We start from the raw sequence: 23,020 nt of genomic DNA, 5'->3' as shown, positions 1-23,020 counted from the left end.
AAATGTTCCCTGGTTCGTGCCTCTTGGCAGGTTCCCCCTTTTTCTCAAGGTATGCTTTTACCTTAAATAACTGATGTAAAGGCCCAATCTAAAGTAGGTTCCCCTACCTTCTAATGTCCGCAGTTAATGCGAGTATATGTGTTTCTTCTATTAACATCAGACTGTCCCTCCAAACCTGGCTTCCTGGGACCTGAGCAGTGTGGGAGCCTGGGCGCCAGCCGGTGAGGGGGCGGGGCCCAGGTAATGGCTTCCGGCGGAAGAGCCGAGGAGCAAGATGGCTGCCACCAAAGGGGTCCACAACTTGGGTGAGCTGGCGTCGGGGTGAGGCGGGGCTCGGACTGAGTCCAAGTTGGGGGCCGCGTGGACTGGGTGCAGACCCAGGGCCCCAGGCAGCGTGTGGCAGCCCGGGCCGGGGTCTCTTGTGGGGGTCTACCCCTCAGCTTGTGAGCAGCACCTGCGACCTAATGGCTTTGCTGGCCCTAGCTCTGCCCAGAGCCCTTTCCCCTCTGACCCTGGACCCTGGGAGGTAGTGAGATCTGTTATTGCGACTTCAGACCGCATCCCAAACTGTCATGCTCATTCATTCCCTAAGTTCTGCAGCCCTGCCCCCTTAGGTAAAGGAACTCCAAGAATAGTTGGGAAATTACGGAAATAGCCTCGCTACGCGGGTTGGTGAACTCTATGATGCTACTGTATGGCAGTGTTAACAAGAGGCGGGTTGGGGGTTTTGGGAAGTGACCACTCCATCCAGAGAGGTACGGGCAAGCTTCTTGGAGGCACAGGGACCAGAGATTTGAAAGATTAGGAGTTTAGCAAGTAGCTAAGCTGGAAGAGGCTGCTGCTTGAATGGAGAGCAGCGAGAGTGAAAGCCCAGAGTGGTGAAGCAGTCTAGCACTTGGGGCAAGTAGTTTGCATTGGGGAAGCAAGGAGAGAAGAGGCTAGAGAGGTGGGCAGGGCTCAAGTTCTGAAAGTCTTACGTGCCATGCTAAGAATTTGGATTCTGTCCTGTGATCATTGGTGAACTTTTGGAGACTTATTTGGCAGGACAGTGATGTAATCGCATTTGCCCTTTCTTGGAATCATTCTAGTGGCTGTGTAGAGGAGAGAGAGAAACTGGAAGCAGTGAGCCCATTTAGGAAGCTGTCAAAATAACCAGGGGCTAGATGTAGGTCTGAAGAGGGATGGGGAGAGGAGTGTACCTCACAAGTCATTTGTATACCCAAAAGACTATAGGGACCCCTCCTTGCCCTCCCTGTGGCTGTCTTGCTGACAGGGTGTTGCAGCAGCCGTACCAAGAGTGTGAAGGCCATCGGTTCAGAAAGCACTTGGTGTCTTTGCAGGTGGGCTGGCAGAGGAGATGGATGGCAAAGTTCTTCGTGGTGCTTTTATTCCTTTTGGAGACATCACAGGTATTCAGATTCCACTGGATTATGAAACAGGTGTTTATTCAGTGTCACTCATATTCAGTTGCCTAATGCCAGGAAAAGAACTTGAGACATTTTAAGTCATGAACATTCTGCGTATGGTTGGTATGTATTGAAGTTCAGGAGGATATCTCTCTAGGTCAGTGTGACTGTGATCTTGGTGTTGGAATGTTCTGAAGACAGCTAGGCCAGGATGGTGGTGTGGTTATGGGCTGAAATTTACAGAGATTGGCAATTTGTTGGATTTGAGGAAAGGCTTTCTCTATCTTGGAATCATTTGGGGGCTTTGATTTCTGATCATTTAATATATAAACCGTATAGTAAGAACCAGTGGCGGTGGGGGGTGTGTGTGTGGGATGAATTGGGAGATTGGGATTGACATACACTAATATGTATAAAATGGATAACTAATAAGAACCTGCTGTATAAAAAAATAAAATTAAAAAAAAAAAGAACCAGTAGGAAGATAGTCTTAGAAAAATCTTAAAAGGTCTGGGTGTTGTATCACCCCACCATGCCTGTTGACCAGACCTCCCTTCTTGGCAGCTATGCTTTTATTTTTGTTTTTATTTTTTTAAATTAAATTAAATTTATTTATTTTTGGCTGCATTGGGTCTTTGTTGCTGCACGCGGGCTTTCCCTAGTTGTGGCGAGCGGGGGCTCCTCTTTGTTGCAGTGCACAGGCTTCTAATTGCAGCGGCTTCTCTTGTTGCAGAGCATGGGCTCTAGGTGTGCGAGCTTCAGTAGTTGTGGCTTGTGGGCTCCAGAGCGCAGGCTCAGTAGCTGTGGTGCACAGGCTTAGTTGTTCCGCAGCATGTGGGATCTTCCCAGACCAGGGCTCGAACCCGTGTCCCCTGCATTGGCAGGCAGATTCTTAACCACTGCGCCACCAGGAAAGCCCGGCAGCTATGCTTTTAAATAGCAGAGGGCAGCGGGCAAGCTTAGCCTTGGCAGGGGAGCCTTGGCCTCTGCTCACCTGGGTGAGTTTTCCCTCAGTTGGTGTCACAGTTATATGCACGTTTCTATTTGATCCTTGGCTGTTATTTTCTAAGATAGGAGTTTTAGACCCAGCCCTGCCACTAACTTTGTGCGACACTTAAACTCTCTGAGCCTTCATTGCTTCAATGCTTAAATGAAAGGATAAGATTGGCTTTTTGGTCCTTCTACCTCTGAGTTCTATAAATTAGTAACTCCTATTGCTCTTGCTCTCCACCAACTAAATTAACTTCTTCCTGAGGCCAAGCACTGTGCTTTAATAGTCAACTAACCCGGTAGTGAAGTCAGTGCTCTGTATGCAGTTGATGCTCAATTGGAATGAGTAATTGACAGATCGACAACTTTTTCTACTTTCCGTAAGTCTTGTAAACAAAGATTCCCAAAATGCTTGGAAAGTAACTTAAATCTTCCATTCTGTAGTGGTAGAATTGAATACTACAAAATTTAAAAACTTAGTTCACTATTTAGTATGTTTATTTAAAACACACAAAATGACTTTAATATTTCTGGAAGCATTGTTGAATAAACCAAGAGAAATCTAAAAATTAGATTTTCGCTTTTTGAATGGCATCTGGTTATGGCATATTTCCTCCTATTGCCCACATATTAACTACCCATTTCTGCTATCATAGGAAAGCACCGAGGATTTGCTTTTGTTGAATCTGAGTTGGCAGAGGTAAGAAATTTTCCCTGGTTAGTATTTGACTAGTGTTGCTGTTGTCATTGGTTACAAAAGGTGCCACTCTCCGTTTGAGTGGATGTAGTAATTTTCTGGGGCTGCCATACAAATTACTACAAACTTTGTGGCTTAAAAAAACAGAAATTTATTCTCATAACTTGGAGGCTAGAAGTCTGAAATCAAGGTATTGGCAGGGCCGCGTCCCTCTGAGGAATCTTTCCTTGACTCTTCCTAGCAATCCTTGGCATTTTTTTGGCTTATAACTGCATCACTTCAGTCTCTGCCCCCGTCTTCCCATGGTCTTTTCCACTGCGTGTATCTCTCTCTTCTCTTCTTATAAGGACACTAGTCATTGGAGTTATGGCCCACCCTAATTCATTATGACCTCATCTTAACTAATTTCATCTGCAAAGACTATTTCTAAACAGGGTCACATCCTGAGGTTTGGATAGACCTGAAATTTGGGGGGACACTATTCAACCCCCTATAGTGGCTTGGTGGTGACAGTTGCCAAGAGACAGGAAGTTCTGGTTGAAGGAAGGCCCACAAGCCCTGGTTCAAAGTTCCCTTCATGTAGTCAGAATGTGAAAGACAGGCCCTGCAGAGCCCTGAGCCTTCTGGCCTGGCACTACTGTTTCCCATTTCCTGTGTGTATTCTGTCTCCATAACCTGAGCACCCATCTTTACACCACCAGCTCCAACAAGCAGTTAGTATATGCTCTTTGTTAAATACATACAGTCTAGGCCATAGGAAGGGAAGTAGCATCTTTTTTTCCAAAGCTTGTGGTACTGAGTTTTAATTTGCATGCTAACTACAAAAAGAGTTGAACTACACACATCAACTTTTTCCTTGTATTCTTTGTTTGTTTTTTTTTTTTTTTTTTTTTTTTTTGCTGTACGCGGGCCTCTCACTGCTGTGGCCTCTCCCGTTGCGGAGCACAGGCTCCGGACACACAGGCTCCGCGGCCATGGCTCGCGGGCCCAGCCGCTCCACGGCATGTGGGATCCTCCGGGATCGGGGCACGAACCCTAGTCCCCTGCATCGGCAGGCGGACTCCCAACCACTGCGCCACCAGGGAAGCCCTCCTTGTATTCTTTTAGCAGGATGCTGAAGCAGCTATCAAAAACATGGTATGGCTGAGAATGTTGCTTTTCACTGAAGCTGTTTTTTGGTGCTACATGGGACCCTGATGCACATATTGTGTTTCCAGTTTCCACAGTTTCAAAGTTAGAGGAAGCAGAAGTTGCCGTTATTTCAAAGTATTCACTAGGAACTGGCTGCTTATAAAATTAATTCTTATTCAGAAATCCTCCCCATTTAACATTTGTATAAATGTCAGTCATCTTATTGGCCAGTCTCTCCCTGACATTTTTATATCTATGTCAGGAGTCAGCAAACTAAGTCTATGGGCCAAATCCATTCTGCAGGCTGTTTTTTATATGGCCTATGAGCTAAATGGTTTTTATACTTTTAAAGGGTTATAAAAAAAAAAAAAAAGAAGAAGAACACGCAGCAGAGACTTTATGTATCCCACAACGCCTAAAATATTTACTATCTAGCCCTTTATAGAAAGTTTGCCAACCTGTAGGCTAGGGCAATATACTGCAAATAGAGTGTAACTTGACTGCAAGGTGAAATGGTGAATCTTGTATAAGAGGCAGGGTCTCATGAAGTGTATGGAAGGGATTGTGGAGAACTTCTGTAGTTGGCTCTAGTCAAAAATGTGAGGCTTTTTTGAGCCACTGAATAGTGATGCTCTCATAAAGTTAAACCAATTAACAACTGAGAAAGAGAAAACCTATAGAAGGATTATGACAGGTTGGGTACTTCAAAAGAAAATGATTTGAATTCCTGTTGCTGAATTACCACAAATTTGGTGGCTTAAAAACAACATTAATGTGTTATCTTACAGTTCTGGAGGTCAAAAGTTCAAAGTGAGTCTCACTTTGGAGCTAAAATGAAGATTTCGGCAGAGTTGTGTTCCTTTTGGGGGCTCTAGGGGAGAATGTTTCTTTGCCTTTTTCTCAGCTTCTAGAGAATGGCTATATTCCTTGACTCTTAGCCCCTTCTATGTTCAAGCTGGCAATGGCAGGGTGAGTTTTTTTCACAGCGCATCACTCTGAAACAAAGCCCTCTGTCTCCCTCTTCACATTTAGAGGATCCTTGTGTTTACGTTGGGCCCATATGAATAATCCAGGATAATATCCTTATTTTAAGGTCAGCTGACTAGCAACCTTAATTCCTTTTTGCCACGTAATATCACATATTCATAGGTTCTGGGGAGTAGGTGGACATCTTTCTTTGTTTAATATTTATTTACTTAGGCTGTACTGGGTCTTAGTTGCGGCATGCGGGATCTTCATTGCGACATGTTTAGTTGCAGCATGTGGGATCTTTAGTTGCGGCATGCGGACTTCTTAGTTGCGGCATGCATGTGGGATCTGGTTCCCTGACCAGGGGTCGAAGCCGGGCCCACTGCATTGGGAGAGCAGCGTCTTACCCACTGGACCACCAGGGAAGTCCCTAGGGGGACATCTTTGGGCAGGCCATTAGTTTGCCTGATATAAAACCCTCAAATGCTTTTGCCCTTGTTAAAAATCTTTATGATCACTCTTCATGACTAAATGTGAAATAAGGATGTTATTTCATGCTATCATTCAATTTTTTCTTAATCGCTAGAAATAAAGTTAGTACTTTATTTGTCTGTTTCTAAGAACAAAGACATAGCTATAATTGTAACCTAAATCTTATTAAATTAAGGAATCCCTTTTTCTTTCTTTTTTTACTTTTCATGAAAAGGCCCCAAACAGACCTTTTTTTTTTTTAAAGTATTTTATAAATTTATTTATTTCTTTTTGGCTGCATTGGGTCTTCGTCTTTGCGTGCAGGTTTTCTCTAGTTGTGGCGAGCGGGGGCTGCTCTTCGCTGCGGTGCCCGGGCTTCTCATTGCGGTGGCCTCTCTTGTTGTGGAGCACAGGCTCTAGGCACGTGGGCTTCAGTAGTTGTGGCACGGGCTCAGTAGTTGTGGCTCGCGGGCTCTAGAGCGCAGGCTCAGCAGTTGTGGCACACAGGCCTAGTTGCTCCGTGGCATGTGGGATCCTCCCAGACCAGGGCTCGAACCTGTGTCCGCTGCATTGGCAGGCAGATTCCTAACCACTGCACCACGAGGGAAGTCCCACAAACCTTTTTTAAAAATCTATCTACCCACCTTTTCCTGGTATCAGTTATTCTTGGATTTTGAAATTTTCTTAAACATTATTCCATGTTACCATGTTCTCTGTCATTCTTTCATCAAACATGCCCCTCAACAGTCAGCAATACTATCTTTTTCCACTTCAGTACTGCTCTTGTCTTTTTAAGGTGGACTCAGGTATTCGGTAACTGTGTTTACCCTTTTAATTTCAGAGTCCTGAGCTCAGATCCAAAGATTATGCCAGCACAGACCTTTCTGTTGTTGGTGGTGAAATAAAGGAAGTGTGTGGTGGCTCAGGGGCTTTCTGTGGTGAGCTTTGTGCTTAGCTGGCCATTGGGGGTTGCAGGCTCCCAACTTAAAGACTAGTCATGAGCAAGTCTCAGGCGTCTTAGAAGTAAATGGAAGGCTGCCAGGTCTTCTTTCAACCTAACAAGGTTTAAGCAGCTGAGTTGTATTGCACTCTTTTCAGAATGAATCTGAAATGTTTGGGCGGACAATCCATGTCAGTTTGGCCAAACCAGTGAGAATTAAGGAAGGCTTGTCCAGACCAGGTAAGTGGGGGCAACCACAGATACCCCATCATGTCCTCAACTGTGGCCTCTGTTACATTTTTATTCCTGTCTTACTTCCTGCTGTGGGGTAATGTGTACATGAGTAGAGTGGTGTAGAGTAGAGAAGAGAATGCAGCACCTCCAAGGAAATAAAGAGCTTGAGATTCTCAGAAAGCTAGAGGCCTTGTCCCCATGAAAGTCTTGCTTTGGGACATAGACATAGACTGTGCCCTTCCAGCCTTGACAAGGGCTGGGACTTCCCTTTTGACATGGCTGAGTCCTTCCTCCGTATTCTCACCCACCTCTGCTAAGAGCTGGACTTGAAGGCCTGACATTTCCCAGTGACAGCTTTCATTGCCCTGGGGAGCTCCTAAGATGTAACTTCTTTTCTGTGGCCTGTGAGAGCCCACGTAGTGTGTCCACGTTATGCGTCCACGTAGTGCTGACCAAAGCAGCAAAGAATTGGACATGGCTAATGAGCAGTTGGCTGATAGCTTGAGTTTCTTAACATCTGTTTGATTCTTTCCTTTCATTTTGGTCAGATGGTGACTGGTTGAAAAAGTTTTCTAGGAAGACTCTTGAGGAAAGGAAAGAGGAAGAAGGGTCAGAGCCTCCCAAAGTGGAAACCCAGGAGGTGAGATTGCAGGCTGCGCTTCCAGAGAGGCTGGCGCTCTGCACCCAGCACACTTCTGCTGTGGGTGGTGTTGGGGGAATTGAATGGAGAAACTGTGGGTGTCTTGTCCTTGTAGGGCACTGGGTGAGAAATGCCTTATGTGTGCTTGGTGTCGATTTGTGACGGCTGTTCAACGAGGGGGTATCTCAGATGAGAAAGGACACCACCAGTACCCGTCATCCACTGATCTTTCCCGCTCCAGGCTCCCTGTCTTCCTGCTCCTACCCTGATTCCACAGAGGCCCCTTCCCCAGGTCCAGGGTTCCCCATGCCTGGGCGCTTTCTCCTGCTTCTTGACACACATCTTGACCCTTGCTCCTCAGAATAATTCAGGGGCTCCTTCTCCTCTGTCCACCCTTTGCACAGTGGTGTTTCTCTGAGTTCCTTCCGTAGCGCTCTCCTCCTTTCTCCACACTGTCCTTGTGCATTTCAACCACTTTTGTCCCTTGTCTGAGATTATCGCAGCCACTCAGGCAGTGTTCTGGTGATTTCTTTATCTCTAGTCCTAGCCCTGACCTCTCTCCTGGGTTTCACATATTTCTGTCTGAATGTCTCACAGTCACCATAAATAAACAAAGCACATCCCAAGTGGATTTCCCCTTTCCTTTCACTCTTGTCTCCCTGTGTGCCCGATTTTAGCTAATTTTGCTGCCTTCTGGTCACTCAAAGCAGAAGCTTCAGTTTATTTTAATTCACACATGATGCGTTGCCATATTCTGCTTATTTTATCTTTTAAGTCTTCCTGACTCTTGCCTCTCCTGTTTGTTCCCACTACATTATCTTGGTTTAGCCTCCATCTTCTCTCCTGTGAATAACGATAGTAGCTTCCTAACTGGTCTCTCTGTCGCAGGCCTGCTTCCTCCTGATCTGAGTAGCCAGGAGGAGCTTTCTGAAGGATGGATCTGAGGATAAGTACTCTCCACAAGCATTTGAAGGACCTCCCTCATGTATAGGATTGAGTCTGGGCTACATCAGAGGCACAGGAGGGCTCTCCATGTTCTGACCCTGCTCATCTCTTTATATTGTAGCCCCATTTTACATTCTAGGAAACAAGAGACTACAAATTTATAGTTACCTACAAATCTCATGTGTTGTTTTGTTTCTTTAAATTTGGCCGCGCTGCGTGGCTTGCAGGATCTTAGTTCCCGGACCAGGGATTGAACCTGCTCCCTCGACAGTGAAAGCGGGGAATCCTAACCACTGGACCACCAGGGAGTTCCCAAATCTCTTGTGTTTTTGCATAAGCAGTTCCTTTGCCTAAAATGACCTTTCCAACTTAATCTGGCTAATTCCTACTCATCTTACATCCCTCCCTTCTGGGCTTGCATGGCCTCTGGGCTTCCATGGGACCCGCTATCCTAGCGTTTACTGCATTGTTTTGACATTACTTATTTAACGTATTTTTTATTTATTTATTTATTTATTTAAACCGAGAACGTTTTTAAAATTATTTTAAAAATTTAAAAATTATTTTAAATTATTTTAAAATTTATTTATTTATTTTAAAATAATTTTAAAAATTATTTTTTTATATTTTAAAAATTATTTATTTATTTTTGGCTGTGTTGGGTCTTCGTTTCTGTGCGAGGGCTTTCTCTAGCTGTGGCAAGTGGGGGCCACTCTTCATCGTGGTGCGCGGGCCTCTCACTATCGCGGCCTCTCTTGTTGCGGAGCACAAGCTCCAGACACGCAGGCTCAGTAGTTGTGGCTCACGGGCCTAGTTGCTCTGTGGCATGTGGGATCTTCCCAGACCAGGGCTCAAACCCGTGTCCCCTGCATTGGCAGGCAGATTCTCAACCAGCGTGCCACCAGGGAAGCCCTATTTAACGTATTTTAAATATTGCTTACTCTTTGCTGGACACTAATGGCTTTACAAATATTTAATCCTATTGGCAGTCCTTTGAGGTAAGTACTATTATTATCCCCAAGTCTAGGTGACAAAACTAGGGCACAGTGAGGTCGAATAACTTGTGGATGTTACATAGCTCAGAAGTGGTGGGGCTGAGGTTTGAACCAAGGCTGTGGGGCTCTAGGATCTGTGTGCCTCTCACAGTTGTGGCTGCCCCACCCTCACTGAGTAGCCAGTCCTTCAAGGGCAGAAGCCCTATCTTATTTAATAACCTAGGGCTTGGCCTGAGACCTAGCCCACACTACAAAGAGGTCAGACAGAGACCGTAGAGTTTTCTCTGTCAAAACAGGTGGGAAGGTTTCTATTGAATGTTTTATCGTCTAATCAGCCTTGTCCATTTGGAGCACTAAGCAAGGCCCAACTTGCTCCACTGTCTCCTTTCTGAGCACTTAGGCCCTCCTTGCTTCCACTGCAGCCAGGCTGTGGATATGCAGGGCTAAGCATAGAGGAAGGGGGTGGTGTTGCAGAAGTGGGTCCGTTTAACTGACTAAGGTGGGTGGGCTTGAACTGGAAGTTGAAGTTGTTGAGAGTTGTGTGTTTTGAGCCAGAAAAGCGTTGTTCTGTGACTGCAGGGGAGGGTGAAGGTGAAGCGAGCTGACGCTTCTGAGGGAGTGAGATGAGATAAAATGCCTGAGGGGTGGGGCTCCGGGTAGACGGTGCTGAGTCTCCTGTCACTGGGTGTCCAGCTGGGGGCCGTGGCCGTGGCCGTGGCCTGTGCCTTCTGCAGCCCCATCAGGGTCCAAGGCCTTCCCTGTCGGTGCCTTGCTCAGCCCGCTCGCTGCAGTGGGTTCTGGGGTGTCTTCAGAAGAACACTCGCTCTCCTAGTCGGGGAGTCAGGCTGTTCTCTCTAACCTGGCCATTTCTCCTGCGTCTAGGGAGAGCCCACTGTAATACAGGCCCAGTTAAACCCTCAGATGTACATGGATATCAAGGTCAGGAACAAGCCAGCAGGCCGCATCCAGATGCTCCTGCGTTCAGACATTGTTCCCATGACAGCAGGTGAGCAGGACTCCGGTCAGGATGGCTGGGAAGCTAGTGGCTGAGGAAGCTGCCTGGACTCCTGGGCCCTTGACTGTTTCTACCTGAGTCTATCTGAGGCATCTTAGATCCCAGCATCTAGTGACAAATGAGGCAGAACAGGCTTTTCTTTCTTTTTTTGCCACGCCACATGGCTTGTGGGATCTTAGTTCCCCGACCAGGGATCGGACACATGCCCCCTGCAGTGGAAGCATGGAGTCTTAACCACTGGACCGCCAGGGAACTCCCAGAACAGGCATTTTTGAAATTCCATAAAGGCTTAGGACTGTTAGAAAGAGTAAGCAGTTGAAAGTTTTGTGATTTGTTTTAATTACTCTCCCATTTGATTTTATTGGGTTTTTTAAAAAATAATTTTGTTTTGATATATTTTCAAATTTACAGAAAGAATAAGAATTCTATACGAATAGTACAAGGAACTCTCATATGTCCTTTAACTGTTGATTAATTTACTTTTTTGCCCTTATGCTTTATCATTTTGTTTATATACATACATACATACGTGTATTTTTTTACCCCCATACTAGTTGAGAGGAAGTTGAAGACATACATCATTCTTCAGTATGAATTTCCTAAGAACAAGAATATTCTCTTACATAATCATAGTACAGCTATCAAAATCAGGAAATTTTACATCAGTATAACACTATTAACTAATCTTCAGGTCATATTCAAATTTCATCACTTATCCCAATATTGTTCTTTATAGTAATGTTAACAATTTCTGTTCCTTGACAAGGAGTCACACATTGCATTTAGTGGGTGGGTCTCTTTAGTCTCCTTTTATTTGTAACAGTTTCTCAGTTTTTTATTGTCTTTCTTGATCTTGACATCTTTAAAGAGACAGGCCAGTTGTTTCTAAGATTGTTTCTCGGTTTGTCTTTGCCTGGTACTTCCGCGTGATTAGATTTAGATTATGTGTTTCAGCAGGAATACCTCAGAAGAACATTGTTTCCTTGTTAGTGCATCATATGAGGAAGTACTCGAGGTCAGTTCCAATGTTTGTGATGTTAACTTTGACCACTTGGTTAAGGAGATCTCTGCCAGGTTTCTCCCCTGGAAGGTTACAATTTTTAAGTTATAAATTAAAAGCTAAAATTTTTCTCCTCACTATCTCCAGCCCATCTCCCAGAGGTAACTACTATTGACAGTTGTTGTACGTTGCCTATTTCCTTAAATATTCATAACTACTCTTTTTACCCATGATCCTTTTTTTTGTTTGTTTCAATCTAGCTTTTTTTTTTTAATGCTTATCAAAGTCATAATTGCATACAGTTAAAGAAAATTGTCCTTTGGAGTTTGTTACAAAACATGACATTCTTCTGCTCCCCCATCGTCATAATTTTTCTGCCCTGCCAGAGGCCACATTCTTTTCTTTTAGGTGATTATTTTGACTTTTATTGCTGTATCTCTGAAAAATATATTCATGTTACTGCTACTTGATTTTTCTCAGTTTTTGGCTGTTATAGGTCAGTTTTTCTGGGAAACAGACTCATGGAGAGGTGGATGCAGGAAGTTTATTGGGGAGTGATCTCAGGAACAACTTCTGTAAGAGAATGAGTGGAGTAGATGGGGCAAAAGTAGAGTAATTGACCAGCCTCGCAGTCACACGGAGACCTCAGCTGATCCCATGGGGAGTTTGGGAGCTTGGATATCCCTCCAGAATGTCCAGCTCTGAATTTTAGGCCAGGGGGCCAGGCTTTTGTACCCTCATATGGACCAGTCATGAATTCTGGCCGATTCCCAGGAGTGGTGAGGCAGCTCTCTTTGGCCAAAGGCATTTCCTGGATGGGACCCATCCTGGGGCTGGTAGCATCCAACACTCCTGGGAGGTGAGGGGGTGAGGGAATGTGGGTCTTGGTCTTGGAGAGGATCTGTGGGCTTAACTGCAGCATCCACTGCAGTCCACCCATCTCGCAACTCAGATCTGCTTACTTCACCTGGGAATGGCTCCTCCAGGACTCTGGTTGGTCTCTTTTCCTGGGGAAATTTCTAGAGGAATGTTAATGGAACTATAATCCCATTGCTGCTCTTGGTCTCAGAACCACAAACGATACTTGTCATCTCCCTCCTCTACTTTATTCCAGATTCCTCTCACCCTCACCTCAGCTGGCTTCTCTACTTGTCTACATGGCTTACCTGATGAGGTGACCTAGACCTTTATCCAAGGGGATTTGAGCTCCTGGTCATTGTGCCCTTCCCAGGCCATGGCTGCCCATCAAGATTGGGCAGGGGAGTACAAGAGAGGTCCCATGGGTCCCCCAAACATATTCTGACCAGCCCTGTTGTGTAACAGCAGACCTACCTCCTAAAGACCAAGGTCAAGAATCCGGGCCTCCCTGGTGGCGCAAGTGGTTGAGAGTCCGCCTGCCGATGCAGGGGATACGGGTTTGTGCCCCGGTCTGGGAGGATCCCATATGCCGCGGAGCGGCTGGGCCCGTGAGCCATGGCCGCTGAGCCTGCGTGTCCGGAGCCTGCGCGTCCGGAGCCTGTGCTCCGCAACGGGGGAGGCCACAACAGTGAGAGGCCCACATACCGCAAAAAAAAAAAAAAAAAAAGAATCCCACCAAGATGATGACTCCTTATCTTACCTGCTTGTCTCCTGGCACAAGGAGCCCGAAGTGATCACCCAGTGGCGTAGCTTAAAGTGTAATGGGAGTCTGGTTGTCTCCACTGGTGAAGGTGTGCCTGCTAGGCTCCAGGACCTCTAGACCCACAGAGGCTTGAGTTGCAGGGATGGAAAGTAACAGGAGTGATGGTAACCAGGACCACTCCAGCTTCTACTTCTTGGTTCCTGGACCCCCAGGGACATAGCACTCGCTAATGAGCACTGATTTAGGGCTGTCCTTACAGGAAATCTTTTTTTTTTTTTTTTTTTTTGGCTGAGCCATTCAGCATGCAGGATCTTAGTTCCCTGACCAGGGATCAAACCTGTGCCCCCTGCACTGGGAGTACGGAGTCTTAACCACTGGACCACCAGGGAAGTCCCCAGGATATCATTTCTGATATCCTAATACTGTCCTTCGTAGAAACCTTTCTCCCCCTAATCTAGAATCATGCACTGTGTTTGATGTGTCAGTTTAATCTCCTTTAGTCTGGAGCTGTTCCTCAGCCTTTGCCTTTTATGACATTGTCATCTTTGAAGCCTCCAGGCCAGTTGTTTTATAGAATGTTCCTCATGATGAGATTCAGGTTGTTTTTGGTGTCTTTGCAGTACTCCAGAAGTGATGTGTCTGTCTCCCTGTCACTAATGTTGATTTTTCCATTATTGGTGAGGGTTACTTGGTTAAGGTTGTGTCTGCCAGTTTTTCCCACTCACAAGGTACTTCTATTCCCCTTTGTAATTGATAAGTGACTTTTAAGGAGACACTTTAAGACTTTTCACCTGGTGATTTTTGGTATTCTGTTTTTGATTCTAGACTAAGTCAATTATTACCGTGATGGTAATTTTCTAATTATTGCTCCCTCTGTATTAAAAACATTAGCATTTCTACATTTATTCTGATTAGCCTTCTGCTATGAATAAGAGCTTTCTCTTCTTCCTTCCCCCTTTATTTGTTTTGCGTTAGTAGTCCTTGTGTCAGTGTGCACTCATGAGTCTTTTTATTCATGTTCTACTCCATTACACCCACTCACTTGTCAGTTGCTCCGACTGTCCTAAGTTTGGCCATCAGGAGCCCCTTCAAGTCTGCTCCTATATCATATCCATTTGACACTCATTTTTTGAGCATTTCCTTACTCTCTGGTACAATAAAAAGATCTGGGCTTATCTGGTACTCTCTCTGCTCTGACCCTGGAATCAGCCATTTCTCCAAGAAGCTCCTGTTCCTTTTTTCTGTGTGTGATTTTTTTTTTTTTTTTAATGAAGATGTTGGGGGTAGTTTATTAATTTTTTGTTTTTTGGGTTTTTTTTTGTTTGTTTGTTTGTTTGTTTTTTTAATGCAAACCCCCCAAAAGATCTTGGCTATCCTGTTCCTTTTAGTAGGAAATAATAATTAGAAATCAAGATCTGGATCCTGAGTAGGTACACTGCTTCTGGGGTGTCATTGATCCTAGGCCCTTTCAGCCTTTCAGTAGGAAGTGTGTGTGTGTGTTTGTGTGTGTGTGTGTGTGTGTGTATCTTTAGGTCATGAATTCATACTGATACTCTAATTTCTGTCTAATACTACATATTTATATCTCCTTTCTCCCACAGCAAGAGCCTTGGCTCCCAGTAACATCAGTATATTCACATACTGCTCAATCCTACAGTACAAAATAGTTTCAGAAGTGCTACAATTGTACCACTACCAACAAATAGTTTTTTTGCAGTTCTTTTTCTTCAGTCTGTAGAGGGTCCAAATACTGTGTTCAAAGAGTTCTTAGATTCCTTTCTTTCCTTCTGTATGGCTAAGTTATCCATTTAACTTAAGTTCTCACTTGTTTCTCTTTGTGTTCCGTTTTTGGGGTTCCACCCCCAGCCTTATTGATTTAGTTTTATTTTTTGAATAAACACTGACAGGCTTCAGAAATCAAAACTATACCAAGAGGCACACATGGAGTTGTGTCACTCCCTCCCACCCCCTCTGCCCCTATTCCCGCCCACCTTCTATGAGTAACCAATTTCATTAGTTCCTGGTTAATCCTCCTTTTGTTTCCTTTTGCAAAAATGAACAGATATAGGAACATTTCCTTATCTCCTTCTTTCACAACATGTAGCATATTGTGTATTCTCTTTTGCACTTTGCTTTTTTCACTAAACAACATATCCTGGAAATCACTCCATATCAGTTCACAGAAATCTCCTATTCTTGTTCATAATACTTCACAAGGTGGACATACCATAGTTTATTCAACAAGATTCTGGAGCATGGGCATTTAGGTTGTTTCCATTATACTGTGGTTACAAATAATGTGTATGAGGATTTCATATCGTTGGAGGTATATCTTCAGGGTCATTCCTAAAAGTAGGGTTACTGGGTCAAAGGGTAAATGCACAGGTAGTTTTGTTAGATACTGCCAAATTCTCCTACAAAGAGGTATCATTTTGCCTTCCCTCTAGTAATGTGTGGGAATACCTGTTTCCCTGGCTTCGCTCACAGATTGTGTTTTTAAGTTTTTGAATTTTGGCCAGTCTGATAGGCAAGAAATGGAGTCTTCAAGTATTGATAGTTTTAATTTACGTTTTTCTTATTATGATTGTCAAAGAATATCTTTTTATATATTTAATGACTTATAACAAAAACTGTCCCCCCAAAATGATTTTTTTATGTCTTCTGTCGCTTTTTCTGTTAAGTTTGATCTTTTTTTTCCTTCCAGTTTTTAAGATTTCTTCATACATGGGGATATTAGATTTTCTGTGATATATGTTGCCAATGAATATTTCTCCCAGTTTGTCATTTTTTGTTGTTGTTTTTACTTTGTTTGTGGTTTTTTTGCCATGCAAAAGTTGTAGAATTTTTTTTTTTTAATTGCCCCTGGGTTTTGGTGATAGTTGGAAAGTCCTTCCTTACACCCAGGTTATAGAAAAATCCAACCCATGTTGTCTTCTAGTACCGATAATTAATTTTTTTCTTTACATTTAGATATCTGATCCATTTGGAGTTTATTCTTGCAGTGAGGTAAGTTGTAAATCCAACTGCACCTTTTTTCAAATGTTTGTTCATATGTCCCAGCACCATTTTAGAAAATGTCCATTTTTGCCCCAACGATTTTAAGATGACAACTTTTATGAAATACTGAATTATATGTACCTTGGTCTGTTTCTGGACTGTCTGTTCAGTCTCTTTGTGTGCCATACCACTAGTAGACATTTACTTCAATTGAAGGTAATATATACTTTCTTAGATTCTGAGAGCTGGAGGTTTAACTCTTCAGTTAGATATTTTTAACCCCGGCACCTTTTCCCTTCTTGGCCCCAGAGAATTTCCGCTGCCTGTGCACCCACTAGAAGGGCTTTGGCTTCAAGGGCAGCAGCTTCCACCGCATCATCCCCCAGTTCATGTGCCAGGGCGGCAATTTCACCAACCACAGCAGCACCGGGGGCAAGTCTATCTGTGGGAAAGTTTGATGATGAAAACTTCATCCTCAAACACATGGGACCAGGTGGGACCCTATCGGTGGGTGGTGATCGGTGGGCCGGGCTGGGGCCAGATGGCTGAGCAGGGGGAGTGATGGGCTGTGGTTCTGGTCTCCTCCAGACTGCCACCCAGTGAACAGAGGAGAGGCGTTCCGCCTGGCTAGAGCTTTAGGCTTCTAAAGGTTTTTTGTTTTTTATTTTGACTTACTCAAGTTCATGCTTGCCTCCTTTTAAGAGGAAGAGGCATATAGCCTGGTCCTGCTGCTACAGTGATGTGTTGTTACTGTTTCTGTAACTTTTTATTTTATATAATTTCCAGTTTACCAAAAATTTACCAGAACAGAACAAGGAGCCCCTGCCTGTAAACCTTTATATGCCGTTCACCCACATCACCAGTTGTTTACTGGTGCCCATCGTTCCCCACTTATTCTAGTCTCTTTCTGTATATATTTATAGACGATGTCTATTTGGGGGCAGCCATTTGAGAGTAAGTCAGAGACCTCACGCACTTTCACCACTAAATACCTCATTGTGTTATTTCCTAAGAACAAGGGCATTTTTAGTATTGCCACAATATATAGTTATCAAAAGCAGAAAATTAACACTGATACAGTACTGTCACCTACAGTGCATGTTCAGGTTTCATCGTGGTCACAGTCATGTCCTTTCCGAGGTATTTATAGTTGAAATGTATCATCCGCTCACACAGTCGTGGTCCCACCCCTCCCCTCCCCCACCCCCCAAACACTGTGTTTGTGTGCGTCTGCCTCCGCACATCCCGGGCTCCGTCACCAGTGTGCTTCCCTCACTCTTGCCTTCCAGCTGCACTACTGCCTTTTTCTTGCTCTCTCCTGCTCACCCGGTACAAAACTCCCATGTGCTGGAGAAAAGCACGTGCCCACGCACTGGATCCCCTTCAGGCTGAGGAGCACAGCCCAGCAGTCCTCACAGATCGCTGGTTGATCCTCATCCACAGTCTGAGAAGAAAGCACTCCTTCTCCTCGATCCTCAGATCTCCAGCGTTGCCCCCTCCACTCTCCCTCCCAGCTAATGATCTTGCTTCTTATCTCACTGAGCAGTAGGAACAGGGAGAAAGATCTGCTGTACCCTTCTTCCCAGTTCCCATCAGACCCTGGGTCCTCCCCTCCCTCTACTGCATCCTCCAGTCCCCCTCATGCTGCAGTGCTGCCAGCCTTTAAAGAAATAAAATAACTCTCCCTCGACCCTGTGTTGCCCCTCCAGCTGCCACATTAATTCTCTGGTCCCTTTTTGGCAAAACTTCTTAAGAGTTGTGTAAGCTCATGGCCTCTGTTTCTTTCCTCAGCCCCCTCCAGTGAGACTTTCTTCCCCACCACGCCTTGCTCTTGTTGAAGATGCCAACAGCCTCCATCTTGCCAGCAGCTAAGCCTCGGCCCTCTTTTTCCACCTCTCAGTAGCACTTGATACTATGAATCACGCCCTTCCTGAGCCCCTTTCTTCACTTGCTGGCAGAACACCTCATCTTCCGTTCTCTTTGTGCCTCACAGGCTGCTCCTCTTCAGTCTCCTTTCCTTTCCCCTCCTCCCCACCTCCAAGTTGTTAGAGGGACTCAAAGCTCAGCCCTGGTTTTTCTTCTCTGTCTACACTTGCTCTTTACTTAACGGTTCTTAACGCGTTAGCCTCATGCCCACCTCTTAGAACTGATACTTTACTATATGCTGAAATGAAAGTCACAGCTAATATATCCTGCCAATACCTAATTTTTAAAAAGTAGTATTATAACATAAAGGAAAGTAATTTAGAATAAAATAATATGCATTTCGGTATTTAGATGCTTGGACACAACTGCATGTATGGAATATTTAAACACTTTAAATATTAAACAATTTTTTTTTTTTTTTTTTTGCGGTACGCGGGCCTCTCACTGTTGTGGCCTCTCCCGTTGTGGAGCACAGGCTCCGGACACGCAGGCTTAGCGACCATGGCTCACGGGCCCAGCCGCTCCGTGGCATGTGGGATCTTCTGGGACCAGGGCACAATCCCGCGTCCCCTGCATCGGCAGGCGGACTCTCAACCACTGTGCCACCAGGGAAGCCCCAAATATTAAACAATATTTAAACATGAACTTCTGCCTGGAGCAGCTTAGCAACATGGACTAACTGACACTGGCATGTCATGTCACCAGAGTCACGGCAACATGATTTTCTGAAACAGTGAAAAATCTCTTGGTAGTATTCTGAACAAAAGGAAAATGACTGTTCCCTCAGTTTATGTGGTAGGTCCATTTCTGAAAAAATTCTACAAAATAAATCTTTGGATTTACATGTAAAATGGAGTTAGGTTCTAAGCTTAGATCATTATAAACAGATATTTGTCATCTGCATGAATGTTTGTCTGGGCATTGAAAGTCTAAGAGGATTTAGGATAATTCTTCATCAGGTGGGACATTGCAGGACATGCCTGCTTCCTCCCCAGTATTACTGACAACCAAAACCGTGCCTTGAACTTTCCAGCTAGCCTCGAGGGGGCAGCAGTACCCTATTTAGAGTCACTGCCCTCGACAGTCCTGTCCGGTCCCGGGGCTTTCCCTCGTGTCTGCTGAATTTCTCTCGCCCCCATGTACGTCTCGCTGCTGCTCTCCGCTGTCTTCCCTGGACATCCCAGCGGGGTTGCAGACCTCACGTGCCCAAGCAGCTCTTGCTCTTCACCCCCGAGCGCTCCCTCCCCATCTCCCCTGTTTCAGCTACCATCTACCCAGCTGCTTGGTCAGAAGCTGAGGACTCATCCTTGCCCCGCTCCTCTGTTGCCTGGATGGCAGGTCCATCTGTCTTCAGTTCACCTCCTGGTGCAGCTGCTCTTCACCTTCCTCCACCACCACCAGCGTCCCCGAGCTCGTCTCCCTCCTTCCACTCTTGCCTCTTCCCCCACAGAGTCTAATCTCTGCGAGATGGTCAGAGCAGTCCTTTTTTTTTTTTTTTTTTTTTTGTGGTACGCGGGCCTCTCACTGTTGTGGCCCCTCCCGCTGTGAAGCACAGGCTCCGGATGCGCAGGCTCAGCGGCCATGGCTCAAGGGCCCACCTGCTCCGCGGCATGTGGGATCTTCCCGGACCGGGGCACAAACCCGTGTCCCCTGCGTCGGCAGGTGGACTCTCAACCACTGTGTCACCAGGGAAGCCCCAAGAGCAGTCCTTTTTAAGAATAACTCTCATCACATTGCTCTCCTGCTGACAACGCCCCCGTGGTGCATCTCGTGTAGCATCTGGTCCTACAGGCTGGCTGCCCTGGGTCCTCGCCCCTCTCCAAGCTCATGGACTGTGCTGCTCACCCTCTCTGCCCCCACTGCAGTCTGGCTATTCCTCAAACACCCAGAGCTCACTCCCCACAGGGCCATGGCAGGTGCCGGCTCCTCTCCTGGAGGCTTCCTCCTCCAGCACCCACAGGCTTCACACCTCATCTCCTCTGGGCATCGCCCACAGGTCGTCTAGCCCAAGAAGCCTGCCCTTGCCTCTCTGTCTAAAATGGGCCTTCTTTTTAATCAGCTTCATTTTTCTTCACGCACTCGTTACCTGAAATCATATTATAAATTTACTCTTTTACTTATTTATTGTCTTATTTCTCCTGAGAATGTCAGCCTCATGAGGGCAGGACTTAGTCTTTCTTGTTCACCATTGTATTCTGGAACAGTGTCTGACACATAGTAAACCTGCAGTAAATATTTAAATATTTAAAACAGATATTCACAGGGCCAGTCCTTTATGTGTCAGGCACCCTGATCAACTCCGGCCTGAAAGTAGCATGGGACTCAGTCCCCATTTGAAGGGAGCACACATTCTAGAGGCCCAGCCATGAGGGGTGGGGTTTCTTGTTGCCACAGATGAACTGCAGCTCCTCATGCTACACTCCATCAGCCCCTGCCAAACCTAGGCCTTTTAGACTAAACTCGGATGTCACTTCCTCCAGAAAGCCTTCTGTGATACTCTCACCAGTGTGTGTGTGTCTGTCTGAGGTGACTGTCTTTTGTTCTCTCATTCACTGAGCAAACATCTCTGCCACTAGGCTTCACTATTTCAGAGCATAATTATCCTTTTTTTTTTTAACAGTTTCATTGAGATAGAATTCACATACCATTCAGTTCACCCATTTAAAGTATACATTTCGGGACTTCCCTGGCGGTCCAGTGGTTAAGACTCCGCGCTCCCAATGCAGGGTGTGTGAATTCGATCCCTGGTTGGAGAACTAAGATCCCGCATGCTGCATGGTGTGGCCAGAAAATAAAAATAAAGTATACATTTCAGTGGTTTCTAATGAATTCACATAGTCATGTAGCCACATCCCCACATATAATTTTAGAATGTTTTCATCACTCCCAAAAAGAACCCCCACACTCTTTAGCAGCCATTCTCTGATCCCCTTGTCCCCCAGCCCTAGGCAAACACTAATCTACTTTTTGTCTTTGTGGATTTGCCTATTATGGGCATTAAATGTAAACAGAATCATAAAATTGTAGGCTTTTGTGACTGGCTTCTTTCATTTAGCATGTTTTTAAAAACGTTCATCTACACTAGCGTGTATTAGTATTTCATTCTTTTTTATTGCCAATTAATATTCCACTTATGGATATAGCACAGTTTGTTTATTCATAAGTTGATGGGCATTTGGGTTGTTTCTATTTTTTGGCTATTATGATGCTGCTGTGAACATTCATATATAGGTTTTTGTATGGGCGTATGTATTTATTTCTCTTAAGTATATACCTAGAATTGGAAAACTATGTGTTTTTTGGTAGATATCCTTTATCAGATTAAGGAAGTTCCCTTTTATTCCTAGTTGGTTGGGTGTTTTTATCATGAAAAGGTGTTGGATTTTTTTCCTGCATCTATTGAGATTATTATGTGGTTTTTGTCCTTTATTCTATTGATAGGGTTTATTACATTGGTTTCTGGATATTAAACCAAGCTTGCATTCCTGAGATGAATCAATATTTAACTTGTGAGTGACTCTCTTCCGCTAGACTGTGGGCTGCACCAGGGCTGGGACCAGTGTCCCCAGGGTTCAACAGGTGCCTGGTTATGAAGTAATAAGTATTTGTTGAATGAATTAATGAAAGGACAAACCAGTATAAGATGATTGAAACAACCATGCTTAGCGTTTCATTGACTATCAGTTGAGTGGAAGACAAGGCATCCAAGACTCTGTACATCCCAGAGTCTGAGCCTGCCTGACTGAAAGGCTGACAGCAGTGTGCACAGACGTCCTCTGAGGGCCAGACATCCCAGCAGCATTTACGCTCCGCCCTCTACTACCAGAGGTCCTGAGGGCCGGGAGCAGGGTGGAGGGGGTCGATGTGGTCATTCTCTCCCCCAGGCCTGCTCTCCATGGCCAGCTGTGGCCCAAACACCAACGGCTCCCAGTTCTTCCTGAGGTGATAAGATGGATGGGCTGGACAGCAAGCACGTGGTATTTGGGGAGATCACAGAAGGCCTGGATGTCTTGCGGCAGATTGAGGTGGGCGGCCGCCCGGGCCCCCGGTGCACAGCCGTGTGGGAGGGCAGGAGCGGGGGCTCCGGGGCCTGGAGAGAGAGGCCACGGCTGCTGCTGCTGGAGGGGGTGGGGGCAGGGGGCGGGGCGGGTATCCTGAGCTGCCCTTTCCTCTCCACCCTCCCTCCCTCCCGATTCCTCCTCTTCTGTTTTGCCTGCAAAGGCCCAGGGCAGCAAGGACGGGAAACCCAAGCAGAAGGTCATCATCTCCGACTGTGGGGAGTACGTGTGAGAGGGCAGCTGTCAGCCTGGGGAACCGGCAGCCCAGGTGTCCCGTTTGCAGCAAGCAGGGCTTTGTGTCCTGGCCCTTCCTTGGGGTCAGCGTGGGGCAGCTCCTCTGCAGGCACGGCCTGGGCCGCCTCTGGCTCTTCCCCAAGTGGGGCCGTGAGCCAGGGTGCTGCCCTCCGCACCGTGGACGGCTGTGCGTGCCCTTTCCAGGCCAGGGCCTCTCCTGGGCCCACCTGTGTGGATCTTGGCTGTATCTTCCGGTAAAATTAATCCTAGTTCTTGCACTGCTGCCACGCAGCCAGGTCCCAGGTGTTCTCAGAGGTTGCACCTGTGACTAACCTGTCCTGCTGCAACGGATGACAGACTGTAGCACCTCCCCTCCAGGCTGGCCCAGAAGGCACACCCTTGTCAGACCACGGCAGGGCAGCAGAGGTCAGAGCTGCTGCAGAAATGCCTCTGTCTCCTGTCTCTGACCTGCTGCCAGGCAGGCGAGGCGGGTGAGCCAGGCCCCGTTCACACCTGCTGGTCTTGAGTCTAATGGGCACAGTGGTCCGTCTCAGCGACCCGTTCACTTATTGTTCATTCAGTGGACCAACAGTCAGAATTGTATTACAGCAGAGTCCAGGGCCCTTCTTTTGCCAGGCTGTGAGCTTGGTGCCGGGGAGATAAAAGCAGCCAGAGCTGGTTCCTGCCCCGCCCCCAGTCCCACCTGGAAGTTGTGCTCCGACGCTGTGGTGTCACCTGCTCTAGGCTCGCC

At 45.9% G+C, this 23,020-nt stretch overlaps 1 pseudogene; it reads left to right on the top strand.

Annotated features, from left to right (window-relative positions):
* The first annotated feature begins 274 nt into the window (after nt 1-274).
* Nucleotides 275-22,506, top strand: LOC132502767 (peptidyl-prolyl cis-trans isomerase E-like; annotated as a pseudogene).
* Nucleotides 22,507-23,020: the final 514 nt, after the last annotated feature.

Source organism: Mesoplodon densirostris, chromosome 2, assembly GCF_025265405.1.
Source record: "Mesoplodon densirostris isolate mMesDen1 chromosome 2, mMesDen1 primary haplotype, whole genome shotgun sequence".
Lineage (NCBI taxonomy): Eukaryota > Metazoa > Chordata > Mammalia > Artiodactyla > Ziphiidae > Mesoplodon > Mesoplodon densirostris.
This window is presented reverse-complemented; position numbering and strand designations above follow the sequence as displayed.